At 41.1% G+C, this 12,311-nt stretch overlaps 1 protein-coding gene across 3 annotated transcripts in view; it reads right to left on the bottom strand.

Moving 5' to 3' along the window:
- ARHGEF4 (Rho guanine nucleotide exchange factor 4) overlaps nt 1–12,311 on the bottom strand; it is a 122,547-nt gene that overhangs the window by 72,804 nt on the left and 37,432 nt on the right. The window lies entirely within an intron of this gene.

Below are 12,311 nucleotides of genomic sequence, written 5' to 3'. Positions count from 1 at the left end.
GAGCAATTAGCTAATTAGCATTTCAATATCGGTACTTAGCTAGAGTTAGTAGTTTTTTTGTGTTGCCATGGGAACTAGGAAGGCCCTGCCCCCGTCTCTGGGGAACACCTGGAAACTGTTCATTACAAGGATCACAGCTCACCCCAGAGAGCAGAGCAGAAAGCAAGGAGATTTTTCCTGGACTCCACAAGAGTTGCTTGCCTCCAAAGCCTGCGTGGGGGGTACTGGCAAACAGAAGCACACTTGGGCTGCTGTGGGCCTCCCACTTGTGGGCTGCAGCAATGCTCTGTGAGCTTGGGAGCAGTGGAGCCTCAATTGCTACAGCTCGGCAGCCACACAGGGGCTGGAGTTTGAGAGCAGCTGATAAGCATCTGGATAACAGAGTGATGAACAGAGCCTGCAGCCTATCACAGAGCTAACCAACGGCTGTACCAAACACTCCCACCTACTGCAGGCAGCCTGGAAAGTGTCCAAATATGGTCTCAAAAATGTACAGCAGAAACACAATGCAGAGCTAAAGACTGGAGCTTCTCGTATCAAGTAACAAATTCTGATGAGCACAGCAGGTGATGGATTACAGTGGGAAATATGAAGAAACACCAGATAAGAGCTGACAATATGAACATAAAGGAAAGCCAAAGCTTAGCTTTGGGTCACTGAAGAGTTTTGCTAAGCATCATTTGGTCAAAAGCACAGCATCATCTTTTAGCACTGTGCTACCCTAAATAGCAAACCCATGCAATGCTGAGTTTTGGGGTGCACAAAGTAATCGCCAGAACTTTGGGCCAGCCAACTACAGCCAGCAGGCAACAGACACCACTCTGGGATTTCAACAATGAACAGGAGGAAGCAGGAGTGCCAGACACAAAAAGAGGTGGCTATTAAAGATTTAATAGTAAGTAGTAATTTAATAATGTAGTCTGGTGTTAGTTTTCTCCCCCTACTAGTGTGAAAACAATAGGAGAACTGGGGAGGAGGGGCAGAATATATTCAGAATTTCCCCTGTTGAAACTGAACCCACAGTGTTACACAGGTATTGTTAAGAAACAGCTGAAGAGATCCTTCTGCCCCATCCTTTCAAATGATAAACAGCCCAACTCTGGTACCAGGAGAAAAATCCCTCTGTTCACTTAAAGATCAGCCCTGTGAAACAGCTTCTTGCCTCTCTTCCTGTCTCAGGAGAGCCATCACCTATCTGCCAGGATCCTCCTCTTATGCTCATGTGGAAAAACGCTGGTGAGAAGATGCTTTGCAGAAACTTCTCATGCATATGAAATGTGCAGAGGTCTTTGAGTCCTTTCTATGAAACAAAGCAGCTGTGATACCTTCATGATAGAGGCTGGACTGGACACACAAACCTATTTTTCAAGGATCTGAGATTTCCTTTTTTAATAGGGTGAGCATCTACTGATTTAATGGAGTTAATGGAAGACTAAACAACCTTTTGCCTGAAAAGATTTGAAACTTGCTTGGAAAAAAATATTGCTACACATTACATCTTTAGGTATGCTATATAGCAGAAAAAATATGACTACACATTACTTCCTTAGATATGTTATATAGCCTTGATTAATCTGTGTCCTTGTTCACAGGGAAATTTTTGTCCCAAATGTACAGAAAAATTCACAGTTTTAGTGTTTTTAGGCTGGCAATTTGGAATTTATTGCAAACCCTATGTTGAATTTTCTTTGGTCAGCTTGTTTTTTATTCATAGGTTCTCAGCACTGGCTAACCTTGTGATCTCAATATAATAAACTCACTGAAGGGCTGCATTTCTCTAAAGACAACTATGCAGTCCCCTCATGCTAAGGATCTTAAGGCTTTTTTTTTTTAACAGAGGATTTTAATTCACAGGATTATTAATCCACATTATGTTTAGTTTCAATATCCCATTATAGGCAATTTCATATCTTGGTAAGTCTTGTAAAAGGAAAGCACAATTTAGTGTTGTGACTGCAGCTTCCTATACTATGAAGAATTCCAGTGTCTGATTAGCTGTTTGTAACAATCTCAGATGTGTATTTCAGTCTGGCAAGGAAAGATACCAATATCTCTCAAAGACTGAAAGTCAAACAAGAAAATCTGACAGAAAATCGGAAAGATATCCCAAGTTAAAAATTACAAGAAAACTTAAATAATTAATTCGAGAGAGAAAATATTATATTAAATTTAATTTTAATTTTCAATGAAAACCAATATTAATTAATATGCTTCTCATATACTGATGGTAAATATGATACAAATGTAAAGGTGGAAACAAAGTAGGCCACAAATCTGTGAGAATCCTTTTGTACTAACCAAACTTCAAATCCACCTGATATGCTTTAAATTGTGATTTTGACCAGGAGGTCACATGCACACCACACCCTTGATATTCTTCAACTGGAAAATCCTACCCACAGAACTTGCTAGATGAGCTTTAAATTTCCAGGAAAAATAGATCTAGATCAGAACAAGAGAACATGGAAAGTTAAATGGTTTTGTGGGGATTTTTCTTGGTAGAAAAGATTACCATCTCAGAGATAGCACATCAGCTCTATGGGTAAGATGGTGAATGCAAGAAGAGATTTTGATCAATATCTGAACAGCTTAGCTAGCAAAAATGCAAGCATGCTGCAGTTTCTGTTCAACAGGGATTTGGAATTCAACACTTGGAAGGTGGGAAATCAAAGTGAACTCCTTGCTCACTGCAGCCCTGTGTTTGTCTTCTCACTTCTCCATCACAGCCTTCCCCTGGTGCTCAGGAGGACATGGAGCAGCCAGAGATCACACAAGCCTTACTCTCTGTAGCACAGAAACATCAGTTTTTCTTAAATGTTCTCTTTCCCACAGAGAATCAGCTGAGAAGGCAGTGGCACAGAAATATTGTGCTATAGTTTCCTAGCAATAGGCCAGCAAGGAATATGGAAGGGACTTCCCAACTTAAACAAAGAACCCCACAACAGGGTGCAAATCCTCTCCCACTGCATGTCAGCCAACAGTCAGTAGCTAACTTCACCAAGATGACACAAAACTGCTCTTCTGGAGCTTTCTTTTTCTTCAGCATCTTTTTATCATCAAAAAGGAAAGAGTTAAGTGACAGAGCAAGACTCCTTCTCCATCATCGTGTAACTTCAGGTAAAGGAAACAGCAAACTGGGTCATACTGATGGCTTATCAAGGCTGACCCAGAACAGAGGCTGTTCTGGGCTGTTAACAGAAGGAGTTAAAGAATAAAGTAGGGATTTATTAGAAGGCCTCAATGGATCCACCTTGGGCAGCACAAGAGCCCAGCCAGGGCTGCACCCAAAATGAACCAAAATGGTCCCAAAATGCATGACCACTCACGGGGACTCTCACTTTGATCAGTTCTGCTCCATTTGCACATTGGAGTTCATTGTCCAATTCCAGCTTTAGCCCATGAAGTCCTATCCTGATTGTTTTTCTCTCTTCAGCCCACGTTGTTTGTGCTCTTGGGCCTGAGATTTGGATCATTTGTCCTTGGTCCCCAGCTGGAGAAGGAATTGTTTTGTCTCCCTGCTCTGTGCAGAGAGCTCACCATCCCCTCATATGAAGCTCAGAAGTACACACTAAAGCAGCACAGAATCTGAAAAATATAAAAGCTAAAACCTGAGGCATCAATACAGTGAAGTAAACCACCACCTCTCCCCAACGAGGTCACAGAAATGAGATTGTGTCTGGAGAAAGTGAAGCACTTTGTAAGGCACCTTTACCTTAAATAAGCTTCACAGGAAAAAAACGTCAAGGTTTAGCAGATTTGTAGAACTGGGACAGTGTTTATGATTACAGGGATGCTACTGCTCGTAACTTCTTGCCCTTGCTTTCGGTTTCCACACTATGGCCAGCAGTGCCTTCAGGACAGAACTGTATTACATACTTGACTGATTAAAAACCCACAAACCAAGTCAAAAGGCACTGCTGGGCTGAACTCTCGCTTTGAAAAACGATGAGATAAACAATTCTAAAATTAAAAGAAAAGGAGGGAGAGATCCACTGTAACAGACAGGTAGTCAAATGAAATGTGACATGTCATCCCTAGAGGAAGGGAAACTGGCAGCTTGGCTGGATTTTCCTCATGACAACCGCAGGATATATGACTATCTTGGCAGAGAATAGAAAGAGGCCCTTTACTTGTCTGTATCACTGCAGCTCAATTTAATTAGCATCCTGCTAAAGAGCTAAATTTCCTAATTAATAGTGATTCAAGGAGGCCAACAGCACAACAGAAGTGAATTTGCAGTGTTCTTCCAGAAATAGCTGAGTAATCCACTTCGGGGATTATTTTAATGTACATTTCCAACAAACATTTCTGGCTTCTAAAGTTTCCAAAAATATGGGAGGCAGCAAGTAAAATATTCAAGTTTGTTTTCCAACCTGCTATCAGATTAGGCATCTTATTTGCACAAAATACAGTGCATAAATAAATGTTCAGATCAGTCGCAGATGAACTACTAAATTGTTCCATGTGGACATCTTGGATACCACTACCTAGGGGAAGAGGAAGTAAGTTCGATTCACAAATGTTTCACTGTGGTAGCAGTATTTCCCCACCAGCTATTGCCCTGATATGCTCTGTGGGACACTACCCTGCTCTTGCTGAAACCAAAAGGTTTTTGATGGAGCCGTAATTCAGGAATAAAGGTATGCCAGTACCAAACACTAAACCAAAGCCTGACTTGATCGCGTAGCATAAAAGCCTTGATTACTTGAGGAAGAAATGCAATCTGGCCCAGGGCCAGACCATATCTATGTTCCCTTTTCAGATGATGAATTCCAGGGTGAGGTAGCTGTGACATATTAAAAGGACAAAGCCTGAATTTAGCTGTCAGGCATGGGGCTTGTCTTCATGTTATGAATTGGCTCTTTACTAACTACTAATACCTCAAAGCAAGCTCTCCCTCAATTTATTCTTAAAAAATGTTTACACTGTCCAAATCTTTATAGTTGTTTTCATTAGGTAAAACATTTTCTTATAGAGTTTGACACTGTTTCTTGTTTTAATACATTCTTTTTTTTTTTTTTTTCTTCTTCTTTCTATTTCAAGATAACAGGTGCTCAAGTTGAGCTGAAAGGCTGTTAACAAGTTTTCAGATTTATGTCAGGGGACTTGTTAGTTCCCTAAACCAAACCAATCAGCACAGAGCTATTCTGAAACAGAAGAGGGGTACTTCTGTCCCCCACCCCATGAGCTGTGTACAGCCTTGCAAAGAGACTCTGGATTCTGTACTTCTGGAGCGACACTGAGATTTGCCATGAAGCCAGCACAGACACTGATGTAGAACTTCTAATTGCCAGTTACTCACACACACACCCCACCTGGCAAAAGAGATCAACCTGCAAGAGCATTTCAGTCTCATAAAGCACAGCATTTCTCCAGTTACTGAAGCAGTCTGTTGCTGTGATGCAGGCAAAAGTGTGAGAAAGCAGCCACACAAATACTCACTTGAGATTGTTTAAATTAATTTTGAACCTCTAAGACAGCCCAAACCCAATTTTTTGCTGTTAGGTCAGCACAGAAAATGACAGATTCATGGCCAATGTGTGGAAATCAGCCAGTGAAGATGAGGTATTGTTTAGTGCAAAGAAAGGAAGGGACTGAAGTGAAACTATCTTTTAGCCTGTATAGACAACAGAACATTTTCCATTCCCACCATCAGTCTTATTAACATGCTGCAGAGGGTCAGATACCACTTTCAAAAACTTGGATTTGTTTGAAGTAGAGCAGAGACAGCATTGCCAGCAGAGTCACAGCAGCCATTTGCACAAGCATGACTTCTCCCTGCTAACAGTATTATAAAATGGAAAAGCAGTTCTTTTCCAGAGAATCAAAACACAAAGCCAGCCTAGTTCAAAAGTCTCCTTCTGAGCAGCTTCCCTCAGACTTCCCTTTTCTGCAGTACTAATTAGCACGTTCAGCCTGAAGGTCTGTCCCAGAGGAAGCTCATATTCCACAAATTCCCTTTAGCATCTGACGGGCAAACAAGGGATGTGCAGTCAGCTTCTGGAACTGTGTTTTTAGTGATGTGTGCAGGAAAAACACTCGAGGTACTGGTTCAGGCCAGTTGTGCTGGAGATGGAGAGAAGGGTACCCAAGCACACACAGCCACACTGTCCCAAAAGCAGCCCTAAATCTGCCTGCTCAGCTTCCAGCCTCCCATAGAACCACTCATTCCATTCATGACAACTGTGAGCAGACCTTGTTGAAAGATGGATACCAGACCCAAGCTTGGTTTTGCAGAATAAGCCCTCTGGAAAATTCTATGTGCTGCTTCCAGAGTCACTACAAAATCCAGAACCCAAAGCTCACAAATGTCTGGGCAGACTTGAAAGTTATTCCCCAGTAACTTTTCTTCCAAGAAAAACCAGTGATTTTAGCCTCAGTGTTTCCCAGAACTCTGTTTCAGCTCAAAGTCAGCACTGGTTTGACCAGCCTATAACAGCCACCCGGATATCTCAGTGTTTTGTGAGACCCTTCTTCCTATTCTATTTGCCACTAACAACCATTCTATGCATCAAACTTTTTTTTTACTAAGAGAGAAGTGTCAAGGAAGGACATTGTCCTTGCTTTACCATAGCCTATGCTATTAATGGATTTTTGCTCAAGACTTGGTGATGAAGCAGTCTGTCTGGGAAACCGATTCAAATTATTCCAACTCAAAATCACTTCAGTGATTAACAGCCTAATCAATTTAACTCAACCTGTGGTGAGAAGCCCATGTTACTTACAAGTGAAAAAAAAAAAAAAAAAGTAAGAGTGCTCGTAACTAAGGGATGGGAGTTATGGAACTCACACATCACGTTAATTGATTTTGATAAGTTAATGTCAATAATTCCACGTAGCAGAAAGCCTCAGTCACCAGGGCAGAAACAAACCACCAGAAAACTATACAAACACTCCACACTTGCTTTTTTTTTTAAGGCAAGATACAAGTTTTTATTTAAGACAATAAAACCCTTCAGCCGCCTTTAGCAGTGGATTTCCTAGTCTGTGTTGTCTTTCTCCCCAAATGGAGGACACCAGCATCATGTGAAAGATGCCTCTGCATCTTCCTAGACTGTGTTCTGTGGAACAGAGCTGTCATCTCTGCATTTTACAGCGCTTGGCAGCAAACCCACATTCCTTGTGCATCACAGACTTCCCCTAAGGACATCAAGTGTGTTGGGTATGGACAGCACAGGGTCAGGGCTTCCCATTATAAACCCCAATTTCCTTACACTTTGTGTGCATGAGAGCTGCAGATCCTACGAACAGGCATGTACAGGATAGATCACTTCTGCACACCTACAACACCGGGGACCCTCTCTGCTTCAGCAAGACTTTTAACCCATTTTTTTTTTTTTTCGTCTGCGAAATCATGACCTACATTCCATGTGTAATTTCCAGAGTAACAAAAATACCTCAAATCCTTGCTATAAATGTGATTGTGTGCCTTAGAGAGCTACCTCATCTGGTGAGTCCCAAGGAAAACATGCTAAGCAGCACCATGAGCTTGGACTGGACTTGGTGACCAGCTCAGGAGGCACAGACAGTGCCTGGGTTTGGAACACAGAGGTGAACTTGGTTTCTAAAGCACTTGTCTCAATAAACTCAGCAAGAATCACCAGTCACCCAGCAGAAGATGAAGACCTTCTGTCTACAAAACAACACTGCAGATTGAAACTGTCAAAGGTAAGAGCCAAAGCATACATTCCAATAAAAAAAAAAAAGTAATAAGTGACTCAAGAGGTAAATTACCATCTCATGGAAAATGCTGTGTAGTAAAGGGTTGCTCACTAAATTAAAGATTGGTACTAAGCAAAGACTGATGAGACAATGTGTTTTTCTTTGGCACATCTGGAATGTGCCAAGGAACTGGTCCTGGCAAATGGATTCAAACATGATCTACTAATATGCTTTCTGGAGGGGAAAAAAAGAACAAAACAAGAAAGCAAAACATTTATTGAATGTTCAGAAAATAAGATATGGTCTCAAACACCATATGCTGTTTATCTCTGTTTCTGTGCCTCACCAAAAGATCAGGGCCAGGGGAAACACAGACACAATGGGGGACATGACACCAACAGTAGAAGAGTGATCACAACATAGTTCTATAATCTTCTCCCTCATTATTTAAAGAGAGCAGGTACAATTCTTGAAAGCTTGAGGAATTAGTGCAGGGATCAGAATCCAGTTTAAAATGGCTGGTTGTTTTCTTACTCAAACACACATTCTAGTATACCTACAGATGTTAAAATACAAATTATGAATTCACTCCAGGATTCGAGTAGAATTGCCATAAATCTGATTTTATTTATATTGTATTTGCCAACAGTGTTTCTTGCTCTCTGCACATTACCCAGGACATAAGAACAGATTTTGGTAGTTTTGGACAATACACATGTATGCAGCAAGATCCAGAGGCAAGTTTCAAATGCACCCTCTTACTCTCAAGTTCCCCAGATAACTTCTTCCCAGCACTAACCCATAAATAGCAAGTGATTTCTAGGTGTCTGGAGAATGAAAGGGGCAAAGAACTGTGGGAATTTCTGATAGGACTTGTCTCTGGCTAGCAGACAGTGAAAGAATCTGAGAGGCCAAAAAGATGTCAGTTTAAAAAAAAGGTATTCCTCACACCATTATGCAAATTAATTTATTCACGTACAAAAATTCTCAGAACAAAAACACATTCCTATCAGGGCTTCTGTTGCTCTGTGACCACTGGGAATTTCATTCTGCTTCACAATAAAACCATGAATACCTGGTGCCACTGAATCATGTGTTGTTCAGCAAATGCTCGCTCATGCTACACAATACTTCATTTTTTCTTTCTCTCCCCTCTTAAAAGGATGGTCATGCCCACCTCTTTCATCAGAGAGGCCTTTCTTTCTCTTTCAGAAATCAAAACCAAAATACTTAAAAATGAAAGAGGGTGAATCTGGATGAAAAGATAAAAGACAAGACAGGAAACAGAGCCAACAAGGTGCTGCTTAGCCATAGGCACAGGGAATTCACACAGAACACAAAGAAGTAAAGTGAGTTAGTTCATGTTCCTGCTGTGTCACTTCAATTCAAGGTTAGTAAGAGCATGTCCCCACACAGCACCTTCAGCTTCAATGGGAAGTGAGCACTTGAGAAACATTAATAGACTGCCAAATCCTTTAAAGTGTTCATCATCTATTTTGAGGGCAGGTGGAGCAAAAGCAGAAGCCATCTGAGCTGTCTACAGGAGCTTGAAGCTCTTTAGTCCTATTTAGGAAGGAAGCTCTGGGAAGAATTGAAAAATGTCCTCTGGAGTCTGACAAGAAGAACCCCGCCCTTTGTGTTTATCTTGATGTGAACACTTGTTCCTGAGGGTAGGGCTGACAGTGAGCAGGCTCCACATAAATGGCTAAATAAAGCTGCCTTATCCACCTGAACAACTGACCCAACTGACTGTTCCATAAATGGTACCAGACCCAGCTGTGACCTGCATTACTCACAGGAACAAAAACACCTGCTCTTGCTCTGCCTCTGAGAGCTGCATCCTTGCAGCCCTTCCAGTGAAAAAGGTCTGACCTTTTTTAATTAGCAGGTAATATTCTCCTGGTTAATTTTACAGACCTAATGCTGTCATGGGACAGCATTATGCTGCAGATTAATTCATATTACACATGAAAAAATCCACTAATGTTTTCAGCAGATGATCGCATTCCAAACCTTCACTGCCACCTCAAACACTGGAAGTTATCTTTGTTTAATCATGTTTTGAAACTCTGCTGTAAAATCACACTTACAAGCACTGAATTCTCCCGATCTTTATTCAGACCAGATTACTGTTAATTTTGGTCAGTGGTAACGTTACAATGTCTGGATATATCAATTATACTCTGTACTTGTAAAACACAATCAGCTGATACAGTGTTTTAACTTAAAACTGAGTGCAGTGCTTTCTTCTTCCAGTTATCCAGCCTTGTCAGGAATAAAAATTTGGTGATCACTGACCCAAAGAAGATAAAAACTGTCCTTTTTCCTGAAACATGGCACTGAAAGGTGTTTCAGGCTCATGGGTAAAATACAAACATGAGAATCTTGCCTTTTTATTTAAAAGCATTTGAGTTAAGAACCAACTCGAAGCTTTCTGTGGTGATGTGTTCTGCACAAGCAGAATCTAACTGTACATTTCTCTGCTCCCAGTGAAGCTGACCAGAGCCAAGAACAGATGGGAGCAGGACAGAACTTGGAACAATTCTTGTGCAATCCAAGCAAACCTACCAAATAACCAAAACCAAAAATGCAGACGTAGTTTACACAGCTTGTCCAATTTCTAAATTTATAGTAACTCCCTCTGTGATGTACAAACTGGGTCCAGAACTTCTCATGTTCTTGTGCCCTTAACTATTCTTAGGTCACAGTACAGCAACATGTAATGAAAAATGAAGTGCTTTCATAGCAAACAGTTTCTTAAAAAAAGTGGGGAAAACAGAAGTGGTATTTGTCACCTTGGGCTACATGGTTTTTTTTATGCAGTAATGAAATTTCCTCAAAGTAAGAGCCTTTTATTTATATTACACTTCCTGAAATGTTTGAACAATGTAGTATTTGCTCAAAAATATTAATTTAATTCAGGTTTGAGTTAGCTGATTAATTTTTACTTCATTATAGTTATTTCTTCCTCATTATACTTTGCATCAAGATTCCCATGCTCCCTATTTTTCAGAGTCAAGTAGTAAATTAGCTTGCCAGCTGCCAAAGTGATTAACTGTCTTCTGCAACTGTTGCAGCTGGAGTTCTGGAGGTCTGTCTACCATGACATCTGGACAAAAGAGCTGAGTAACTCACTTCTACTACTGAAAACTGGCATGGTAAGATGTCTCTCAGGGCTTCCTCCATCCATAAATTATGCCTCTCTTTAGATCAATCCTCTGGATTTTTCTTTCATTGTTAATACAACCAAATTCCATAGCAGTAAGGAAAATAGTATGGCTGAACTCAGAACATTAAATTAGTTTCAGAAAATGAGCAAACTGAGCACGTACATCTTTGTTTCTAAAGTAAACATTAATAAAATAGAAAAAGCTGTCACACAGGCTTAGGAGACTAATGCTTCCAGCTTCTTTCATCTCTGCTCTGGACTCAGGAACTATAGCCCTTTTCTGCATTCCATATTAGGCATCAAGCTAAGATTTTAGAGATGCTCTAAATTCAGTTCCTCAGGTAAGAGTCATTATCATTAAACATTCCTATTCCCCTGAATGCAGAACTGCACAGAATTATTCAAGAGTTCAGCTGGCATCTATAAAAAGAGGCACCAAAGATTGTTTGCTTAGACAAAAGACCCCATTTGCAACAAAAGTTCTGATGCCCATTTCAATTGGCCAATGCAATTGAACAGGGGCAGCCAGTCCTCCTGTCTGTCTGTCTCTCTCTCCTCCCAGGGCTGAGCTCATGGTGTCAAACAAAGAAGAGCATGAACACAACCAAGTGCTGATGTCTGATGTGTTGAGCGCACACAGAAGGCCAGACACTCCATATGCTCTTGGTCACAGATGGAATAGATTTCACTCCAAACATGGGCTCCCCTCAGCAGCTACAGCCCCACTTCGGTTCCTGGCAAGCATCACAGGAAAGGTTACACATCTGCAGGTGGGTTTACATCTCCCACCAACCAAGTGGGAGATGTACATATATCTCATACGACACAACCAGTAAGAATGACAGATCCTCCTCCCAGCACAGATAGAACACAGAGATCCACCACCCTAGCAAGAGCACCAAAATTCTTTTAGTCCCAGATTGCTGGAACCTGTGGAAGACCATGCATGGAAAATAAGTCTTCAATCTTTTTCAGTATTAATGAGCAAGACCTCAGCCTTAACACACACAGCAACTAAAGCTGCCAAACCACAGATGAAAACATTGAGGTAAACCGGGATTAGGGCCCAGATTCATCCAACTTCACTCTACTTAAAGCCCCTAAGCTATCTAGCTCAAGGCCTTCACTAGCAGCCAGCTGCCAGAGGGTTTTCCATGGCAAGTGGTAGTCTTTGTGGTCTAGCTGAAGTGCACCTAAGACATCCATCCACTGGCTCATGACCCCAGGGGCTGAGCTATGTCCTTCCTCTGGCAACATGAAAAGCTAATAAGTAGTTAATTCCATCATTTGTAAGGGCTAATTGACAATTTTGAAGTAATTACATGAAACACCACATTAAAAGTCTTATCTTTTCAGACAAAAAAAAAAAAAAATCCCAAAACCAAACCCCATATTTTTCACTATCTCACAGTCTCTGTTTCTGAGAGAATGCACAAAATGTGGAAGTCCAGCAAAGGAATATGAGACAAATGGGCAGAAC

The sequence above is a fragment of the Vidua macroura genome, chromosome 10 (genome assembly GCF_024509145.1).
Source record: "Vidua macroura isolate BioBank_ID:100142 chromosome 10, ASM2450914v1, whole genome shotgun sequence".
Classification (NCBI taxonomy): domain Eukaryota; kingdom Metazoa; phylum Chordata; class Aves; order Passeriformes; family Viduidae; genus Vidua; species Vidua macroura.
This window is presented reverse-complemented; position numbering and strand designations above follow the sequence as displayed.